The following is a 10,581-nucleotide window of genomic DNA, read 5'->3' as shown; positions in this document are numbered from 1 at the left end:
AATGGTTAAACTGTGATGTTTTGTTTATGTGTATATATGTCTTCCTATTTATTTTCTACTTCGAATTGCACCATGTGTTGTGGCGCAGTATAGCCTGTATGGCTTTTGTGCCAATGAAAGTTAACCAACCAACCGTTTCAGCCTTTCTTAGTCGCGTCCGCGCTTCGCCTTTTTCGCCCGCGCTTCTCCCTCCGGATGCCGCCTTTTCCCTGGTCGCTCCCCTCTCCTCGCATACCCTCGTCCCGTACGCGCCTGTCGATGTGCCCGTCCGTTCATGCAGTTGTAGCCGCTCCCTTTCTGACGTCCGGCTTTTCCGGTCGAGCCGTCGCGTGTCGTTTTCGGCCCGCCTCCATTGCTTTTCTACAGTCGTATCTGCATTGTATACTAACAATTATTATTATTATCGATAACTTGTAATAATCGCCGCAAGTGTGATAACGCTTTGATGCATTCGTAATAATAAATGCGGAAAAAAAAAACATTTTCCACATATCTCCGGTAAGGTGGGCATACACGCTCTTATTTCCGCATTTATTGACATACCGGCGCCCGACCGAACGTTTATACTTACTTATACGTGCATTTGACATACGTATTTATTTATTTCGTTATAATAATAACGAGGAAAAAAATTTTTTTTCACATATCTTTCGAAAGGGGGCCATCACTCTACCGGACACTTTCTATTCTACTAGTTATTCACTTCTGCTTTCATAAAATTATTGCGGCAAATATTCAATTACTCGTCTAGATATTTTTAAACAATGTAATTTTTATATTTTAACGATATTAATAGTAATAAGAAACAAAAAAATAAATAAAAATAAAGCGACCGTCGTCGAGTAGTCCCATCAGGGGGCGTAAATATTCTCACATTTACTTATATATTTACATATATATATGTATGTATAGATAATTATTTTTATATTTGCATTTATACGTTTCGGCCCGCCGAACATAAATTTTTTTATTGCCTAGCGACATCATAAATGATTTCTTTATATTATTACATATTATAATATATACGATAAATAACACACGTTTTACGGATATTCCGCAAGGGGCCTTACATAGTTATTTACGTATCGGCGCACGACCGAACGAATAAATTCACAAATGTACATATACATATATTCATATTTGCGATTATTACGTTTTCATCTACCTAACATATTTATTAATCGTCTAGATATTTTTATACGATGTAATTGTTATATTTTAATAATAATAATAATAAGAAAAAAAAATTAAAAAGAAGGAAACCTTCATCGATTAGTTCCGTGAGGGGGCGTAAATACTCTCGCATTCACTTATATATTTACATATATATATATATATGTAAAGTTAATCATTTTTAAATTTGCATTTGTACGTTACGGCTGGACAAACATAAATTTTTTTCTTTTTTTTTATCGCCTTGCGACATCATAAATGATTTCTTTCTATTATTACAGATTTGAATAAATACGATAATTAACACTCGTTTTCCGGATCGCCCGCAAGGGGGAGTACTTGTTTATTTACGTATCGGCGCCCGACCGAACGGATTAATGTACACATGTATATATTTTTATGTTTCCGATTATTACGTTTTCATCTACCTAACATATCTATTAATCGTGCAGATATTTATAAACGATGTAATTCTTATATCTTAACGATAATAATAATAATAAAAAACAAAAAAATAAATAAAAATACAGAAACCGTCGTCGATTAGTCCCGTAAGGGGGCGTAAATATTCTCGCATTCACTTATATATTTACATCTATATATATGTATAGTTAATTATGTTTATATTTGCATTTGTACGTTTCGGCCTTGCCTAAGATATTTTTTTTTTTATTTTTATCTCCTTGCGACAATATAAATGATTTCTTTCTATTATTACACATTAGAATAAATACGATAAATATCACACGTTTTCCTGATATCCCGCAAGGGGGCGTACATATTAATTTATTTATCGGCGCCCGACCGAACGGATTATTTTACACATGTATATGTTTTTATATTTGCGATTATTACGTTTTCAACTACCTAACATATTTTATTAATCGTCCAGATAATATTATCTGTATCGTCAAGATAATAATATTTCGTAATAATAACAACGAGGATTAAAAAAAAACATTTTCCACATATCTCCCGTAAGGGGGCCTACGCTCTCTTCATTCCGCATTTATTGACATATCGGCGACCGAACGAACGGATATACTTATTCATACGTGCAATTATGTATTTCTATCTACACATATAAAAATTGATTTCCGTTTATAATAATACTAAAAATATTTATTTCATTACAATAACAACGTGGAGAGAAAGAATTTTTTCCGCGTATCTCCCGTTAGGGGGCCAACACGGTCTTCTTTCCGCATTTATTTACTTATCGGCGCCCGAACGAACGGATATACTTATTTTTGCGTGCACTACTGTATTCTAATCTACAAATATCACAATTGAATTCCGTTTATAATATTACTAATAATAATTATTTCGTTATAATAATAACGAGGAAAAGAAAACAACATTTTCCACATATCTCCCGTTAGGGGGTTAACACGCTCTTCTTTCCGCATTTATTTACATATCGGCACACGACCAAACAGATATACTTATTCGTACACATATATTAATATGTTTTTATTTTTTGTATGTTTACCTTTTATGCTAGTAAACAACAGAGAGACGAGTCAGTCGTCTCTCTATTGTATATTAACAATTAATATTAGTAGCGATACCTTGTGTTAATAGCTGCAAGTCTGATAACGCTTTGATGGATTCTGTAATATTTTATAGAATCCGTCATCGCGGACCTAACCTTGGTCGACAGGAAAAAAATTCCTGTCGGCTGAGGGCTTGTCCGCGGCTGAGGCCGGCGCGGCAACGCGTACCGGGACGGCGACCGCCGACAGCCTCTCCGTCTCGCGACGGCCTTTAAGTTCGCGCCGCCAAAAGTAAAGGCCGGAACCCGACGACGTAAGCGTCCTTCGATAACCGGAGACGTCCGCTGCGTGTTCCTAAATAGTCCTTGCCCGACTGACGCACGTGCGCGTCGAAAACAACGCATAATCGTGACAAAGGCGAATCCGTAGATTCGAACTCCGAACGATTTCGGGACGTCGCTAAGGACACGGATTTACGCTCGCGAAATCAAACGGGACATGATATGAGTTTTGTAACAGGCCAACCTGGCCACAGTGTCTGTTTAGAAAAATTAAAAATAAATATTAAATGTCAAATAGGTGTTTAATATGAAAATAAAACTTTAGTATGGATGTAGTAGTCTTACATATATATGTATGTATGTATGTATGTATGTTGAAGGAAACCAGTGTATTTCGAGAAAAATGATAAGACTAATTAAATTAAAATAAATATTAAAAACAACTGTAATATGGAAATAAAATTTTTATATGTGTAAGGTAGTAGCGTCATTTACAGTATTCATACCTACTCTATCCTGATGCGATCAAATTGTATATATTAAATTTTTGTACCAATCGTATGATGCCGGGAAGTTTAAATTCGATTTACATCGACAGTTGGACGTCTCAAATATCATTTTTATATTATTTTTCTGTATTTTATTGTAATTTCTCGCGACCTGATAAATATAATCCGATAAAATGGTCGATAAACTGACTTCTGGTATACATTCCACTTTTCCTGGGAACTCCATAAGTACATTCATAATATTTCTTTAACTGCTGTACTCGTCTTTTACAACTGCAACACGATCTCTAGGGACAACACCGGTCGTCTTTCACTGTCAAGGGGGTAGCGAATAATGTAATTATGATTTCGTGAAAGTGTTGGCCGTTATCCGAATCGGAATATCTTACAGTTACAATAATCAGAGTAATAGCAGGATGGGAAACCTTCCCGTAAATATGTCAGTTCATAAAACATTTGAACTGACACGTTCAAACAGTAGTCACTGAAGGTATAAACTATTTTCCATGACAGCAGCAGCTACATCCAAATTAAGTACAAATGATATAATTATGTTTATGACGTGATATTCCTGTTTCTAGACTAATTTCGAAACAAACGTTTTATAAATATATACATATACATATATTATAACAATTTTAGACATGCTGTGTTACGTAAGTGCCCTCAACGGAATTTTATTTACTTACATATAACGTGAATTATACGATAAAGAAATTTATAATCAATCATACGTATTACATGTAATAATTTAACCTCAATTCATACGTTTTAGAAATCATTTAAATAAATAAACATTTTGTTAAATTAGAAAAGATACAAGAGAAAGAAATGATAATGCAAATGTTTAATAATCATTTTTTGATGAAATAAGATATTTATTGCTAGCCGAATACAATAACGTATTCGTCGTTTTAGATTAAAATGTTACACGTATGAGGTTATGTTACGCTTCGCGGTTATAATTTCTAGGGTTATTTTGCTTGTTTATAAACGTGAACATTACTCTATATGTGTGTATATATAATATATAACATTTTATATATATATAGCATTAATTACAACAATAATAACTACTTTACAGGTTATAAATTGTTACTATACTATTGTTTAATTTAATTTATTTGCAGACAACGGATTCAGAGATCGGAAAACGATAACATCCTCTCTCTCTATCTAGCAGTATTTCGATTCTCCGGCAACAGATGGCGCCACGTGTACTTACATTCACAAACAACCCTTTTACGCGATACATTAATATTTTTTACATATCCATCAATAATGACAATAATTAATAATTATTGTAATAAAATTTATATCGTGTATCAACGGTTATTATCAGTTTTTTTAAATAAAATCTTTTTCGGAAAAACAATTGTTTTATACGCTAATTCGGATCGATGGCGATAGATGGCGCCACGTGTACGTACATTCACAATCAATCCATCCGTGCGGTACATCGTTATTATTCACTCGCGTTAATTGCAACAACAATTGTTATAACAATTAATATTCATACGAACGATAAATGGTGACCGCTGCACGATTAACTGCATGTTTTATTTTTATGTGTGGATAAGCCCTCTCTCTCTCTATTTATAGCAGTATTTCGATTCTACGGCAATAGATGGCGCCACGTGTACATAAATTTACACATCTTCCGTTCGAAAAAGAGTTAAGTAGGAGTAATAATATTAGGTTCGTGTTAACACTTATTCGCAATGATAACGTTTAATCACTGTAATCGTGTAATTGAATATTGTTTTCGAATCCTTCGAAACCTATTTTGCCATATTTCAACCCGTCGCCCTTAGATGGCGCCACCTATTCATATACATATAATTGTTATATGCGAAAAAATGGTAGGTGTTTGTAATAACATCAATTGCATCGATTACTCTTAATCGAGGTATGTGAAATAAAAGTACTTTACATTCAAACCATTTCAAATACAGTTTTTTCATTTCTCCTGTGTACGAAGGCAGACGTTACATGAAAAAAATGTCTTCGCATATTTAGTGTAGCGCTAGTCGACAAGCGATGGCCGTAATGCATTTCTACAACACCTTACATACGTTTTACTTCGCGGTGTGTTCCGAAATACAGGCCGAGCGGTTAGGTTTATATGTCCCATTACACTCGTTCCCACCAAGCCAGTCAACAGATGTGGGATAACAGGCGGTAGACGGATAACTGCAACCGAAGTGAAGCAGCATTGTTCCGGGTCAGCAACGGTGCGACGCCTGTGGACGGACCATTATCCAGCAAGACCGGAAGCGCGACGTGTTCGCCGATCACATAGAATAAACCTACAACATTTATACCAGTACATGTGCAGTTGACAGTGGCAGAGTCCCCCGAAACGTCTGATAACAATAGGTTTCCAGTATGAACACACATTGCTACACTACACACTAGGCCTGTGATTAGTGACCACTCATCAAGCGAAAGGCCGGAGAAGAATAGCCTGCAGCAAGGAAAACCGACACGGTGTCCAGCAGCAGAGTGCGCGGACGTTGCTGCATACGACGGTACAAGATTGCGGTTTAGGTGCGTGTCCGTTCTTGCCGATACTAGCAACGGCGTTCGATCGCGTAATTCATATATATATCAGGCGGGAATGATGATCGGCTGCGACATAGAGCTCGGTTTATTACTTACTACCTGCCAACGAACTGCAGACTCCAGACTGGACAGGGAGCGATAAGGCATTCGCTGAAATCATTCTACGTTTGCTCGGCTTTGCTCACACTGTTGAAATTGGTTAGGGGAACCATACAGACCCGGGAAGGCAAGAGCGCCACGAGATGCGAGGTAATGATGTTACAAGTCGAAGAGGGAGATAATACGGACAGTTTTAAGAACGAGTACAACTCACACCTTACGTAGGCCCAGTCGAAAACAAGGAAATACACAGAGAGTTACCAGGTGAAAAGCCTCCAGACGTCCTTGGAGCCTGAAGTTCGGGGTAGAGATGTGAAGATTAAGAATTCGCCATTGATATGTCGGAACGAGGCTATACTGTTCAGTATCTTAAACTTTAAACGGCCGTACATTAAAGAGTGCAACTCACACCTAATATACTCACTGTCGACAGGAAGGAGAGACAAACAATAGCTGTACGGCCTCCAGACGTCGACAATTCACGTGCCGCCTCCAGTTTGGGTTTCACGACGTGGAAACGGAAGAGTCAGATTTTGGCGAACGCTACGTCACAACGATGCAAAAGAGTTTAGTATCGTAAACGTTAAGCACGGAAGAGTCAGAATTAGGCAACGCTATGTCGAAACGATGCAAAACAGTTTAGTATCGTAAACGTTAACTGCGCGAACGAAACAAGATACTGTATTCGGAGATACGCCGCCTCGACTGCAATCGGTTACTTATAATTAAATTGCCGTACTGTCTGGTAGGTTCTACGGCGTTGGTTCGACGAGTTCCGATTACATGCGTCGATAAGGGGACGCTGGGACATCGCCGAAAACATTAGCTAGCCCTGGTCAGCCGGAGGAGAGGGCTGGGACGGTGTTGTCAATTGGAAATGCAAACAGTGCCGATCAACATGGTCTAGGCATTTCAAAGCGAACGATGTCGAAGTAGAAGATCGACAGGGAGTAAGGGTAGTGTGCCTTTGCACGGTGTCCGAAAGCAACGCCTAGGTGTCGGTTTGCCCGTATAGCCGCAGACAGAGAAGCGACAGAAGGAAGGCCTGTACCGACTCGATCAGTGCAGTTGTTCCGAGACGTTTACGAAGTTGTGGAACAGACAAAGTGTCCCAGAAGGGCTCATATTGTATCAACTAGTCCCTATGCGAGGGCACATAAAAATTTGACTAGTCCCTATGTGAGGGCTCATATGCTTTACGTATTTAGTGTAGTCTGTATGAAATTACCAAAATTGATTATATTAGTAAGTATTAGTTGTTAGTATAGAGCAGTGCTGAGGTTAGCACTGGTAAGTTAGAGTGCTACCAGCTTAGGCTAAATGCATACAAGGCAAAAGCCAGTACAGTAGAACCTCGTAAACTCAGCCTAATGTGGACCGAAGGGTGGCCGAGTTTGTGAAAATGCCGGGTTATCGGGAATGGGGTTAAAAAAAATAAGTACGAGTGTTTCCTCAGAAAATACTGTACTGTACTTGTATGTATTGTTTACTTGAGAATATAACAGAGAATAAACTGCCCAAATACCCTTAAACAAAGGAAAACTACGTACTTTATGAAGGCTACGTACTTTACTACATGAAAATGAAAATTAATGAATACACTGTGTACAGTAATTTACCTGATAAGACAGACCTCAGAAAAATACTTTATGAGAGCTTTTATACTTTTATAAAGCTGTCTATAATGAAAATTAATTAACTAAGGATTTTTTTGCCCTGCCAGGGTGTGGACGAGTTATCCGGAGTGCCGGGTTATCGAGGGCCGAGTTTTCGAGGTTCTACTGTAATAAAATTTAAAGCTAATGTTTAGGTGGCAGTTTTTAATGCTAAGTATATGAATTTTATTATTGAATGGTCGCTCAGGTTAATTTCATTTCATTACGTTTATGAACCAGGTGTTAAATTTATTTGTTTTAACCGTATTATTATATTTAAAAACTTTGTTAAGGACACATGAGCTTACTTCATTAAGTTTATTTTAAACTTTTACGGCATGGTTCGTCGACGTTTTCTTTGTGCCGGCCCTTCTCTCTCCTCTGCCTTTCTATTTTTACTGAAAAAAACGAAACGGTTCGTGAATAATATGTTCCGGCTCGAAACGAAACTCGTGCGCTTCAACCGGTTTGTTTTGTTCTTACTTGTACCTGTTATTATTCGACTCTTCCATTACGTCCGAGTCGTCGGAAGATATTTCGATAATGACTTCTTTTGATGTTGACGACTGCTCAAAGGTTTTTCGTTTTGTGGATTTTTCGAACTCGTCCAGCTGTCGGAAAAAGAACCGAATTATGCACGGGTTGGATTGTGCCGCCGAACACGTATGCAACGTTTTGCATCGTGTCGGCCCACCCGTATTCATACTTACTCTGGCCTGGAGGGACCTATTGCGTTCCCGTTCGTATTTCAGCTCTGTCCGCAGCACCTCCACGTACTCGGGCTCATAGCCCCCAGGCTCTGTATCATAGCACTGCAGAGAAACGAAACGACATTGTTAGCGAACCGTTCGTCTATCGAAATGGCGGCTGTCCCGACCCGAAACGAATACAACGACAACTTACGTGATTGGGTCGGCGGTCTCGTCATTGCCCGAAATAAGTTCTTGTAAAGCTGTAAACCAGAAGGTAAGGGTTACTATGCGTCAGCTCGACGTATAATGAATAATTTGCGCAAAATTTATACTTACCGGCCTCGAAGGCGTCCATTACTCCAGCTCGATGCAGTATTTCAAAAATTCTGTCGACTGCCTCAGGTTGGGATAGGTTTTCCTGTAAGAGAACGAAAACAGTTTTTCAAAGTGTTACGAGTCTTACTCTGATACGTCCGAAACTGTTTGCAAAGTAAAGTGATCGGCATCACGACCGAAACGGCTACTCACATGCATGGATTCGTCTGAAGACGATACTTCAACTATTTCGTCGCTCATCTTGTTTCGTCCAACAAGTATACTGGACTATCGCTGCAATTCCTTCCTTTTATGCTGACGCTATCGCGTCCGAAAATGCAAATCCTATGTCAGTGCCACTACGCGGCGTGCCGAAGCAAAATTCGCCGCGCCACGACGCGCCGATCGGCCGCCCGTCTGTCGGAACCCTCTTTTCGCTCTGAAATGTCGACAACCATACACACTCGTTCGTTATTCTGTCGCGTTACCCTCTCACCTCACGACCCTCCGTCGGACCCAGTTACATCCGGCCGCCTTACTATTTCCGGCTATCCTCGTCGGTCCGTCGCGTCGCCAGTTTCGGCCGCCTCCTCCCTCCGGATGCCGCACTTTTCCCATGCGGCACGCATCCATTGACATCAGCTGCTCACCTGCCCGTGTCGACGGGCCCCTCCGTCTCCCTCCCTTACCGTTCGACTCATTTCCCGTTTCAGCCTTTCTTAGTCGCGTCCGCGCGTCGCCTTTTTCGCCCACGCTTCTCCCTCAGGATGCCGCCTTTTCTCCCGTAGCTTCCCTCCCCTCGCATCCCCGTCCCGTACGCGCCTGTCGATGTGCCCCTCCGTTCATGCAGTTGCAGCCGCTCCCTTTCCGACGTCCGGCTTTTCCGGTTGAGCCGTCGCGTGTCGTTTTCGGCCCGCCGCCACCGCTTCTCTACAGTCGTCTCTCTATTGTATATTAACAATTATTATTAGTAGCGATAACTTGTATTAATCGCTGCAAGTGTGATAACGCTTTGATGAATTCATAATAATAAATGCGGAAAAAAAAACATTTTCCACATATCTCCCGTAAGGGGGCCTACACGCTCTTCTTTCCGCATTTATTGACATATCGGCGCCCGACCGAAAGGATATACTTATTTATAAGTGCATTTATGTATTCTTATCTACACATATCACAAATGATTTCCGTTTATAATAATATTATTAATTATTTCATTATAATAATAACGAGGGGAAAAAAAAAAACATTTTGTTCATCAAACCGTTCAATCATTAACCGCTTAAAACTATCGTAATCGCTTACTTCTTTCGTTTTAACGTCGCGTCGTGCGAAATCCCGTGCAACTCCTGTGAGTTTGCATCGTGCAATGCTTAGGCACTGCCGAGAAGTCCAACCAGCCAGACTAGCTATTTCGTCTAACGTCTCGAAAAAGTCCGTTACGCGTCCATCTTCTCCGGAAAATGCCGGTAACATCCCCACGAAAGCCGAAGCTGATCCCCCGAAACCGCTCGTTCCTCTAGAGCGCGACTGTGCGTCTGTCTCTGCGTCCATTTGTCTAGCCCCACTTTTCTTTTTCCAACGATTTTGCGAGTTTTTTCGGGCTCCTCACCCACTTTTGCAAAAAAATTTTTTTTTTTTTTTTTTTTGTATGGGACTTCGAATCCCGCTTAACTGACACCAGTGTGGGGTTTTAGGAAGCCCTTGTGTGAGTTGGAGACACCTGTGTGGGGTTTTAGGCCCTTAGAGGGGGGTGAAAAAGGTTACAACCCTCGCTTTACCCGTGATCTGTCAGG

General features: G+C 39.9%; 1 long non-coding RNA gene across 1 annotated transcript; it reads right to left on the bottom strand.

The window, feature by feature from the left end:
- Positions 1-7,888: 7,888 nt before the first annotated feature.
- LOC111613870 lies at positions 7,889-9,436 on the bottom strand. The gene is made up of 5 exons (XR_002754833.1): positions 8,807-9,436; positions 8,682-8,730; positions 8,489-8,590; positions 8,268-8,389; positions 7,889-8,176 (listed from the first exon to the last, which is right to left on the bottom strand). It is a non-coding gene; the product is annotated as an uncharacterized LOC111613870 (long non-coding RNA).
- Positions 9,437-10,581: the final 1,145 nt, after the last annotated feature.

This window comes from Centruroides sculpturatus, unplaced genomic scaffold, assembly GCF_000671375.1.
Source record: "Centruroides sculpturatus isolate CEXI.00-Female unplaced genomic scaffold, Cexi_2.0 scaffold2042, whole genome shotgun sequence".
Classification (NCBI taxonomy): Eukaryota; Metazoa; Arthropoda; class Arachnida; order Scorpiones; family Buthidae; genus Centruroides; species Centruroides sculpturatus.
The sequence above is the reverse complement of the archived record's forward strand: the minus strand, read 5'-3'. Positions and strand labels throughout refer to the sequence as shown.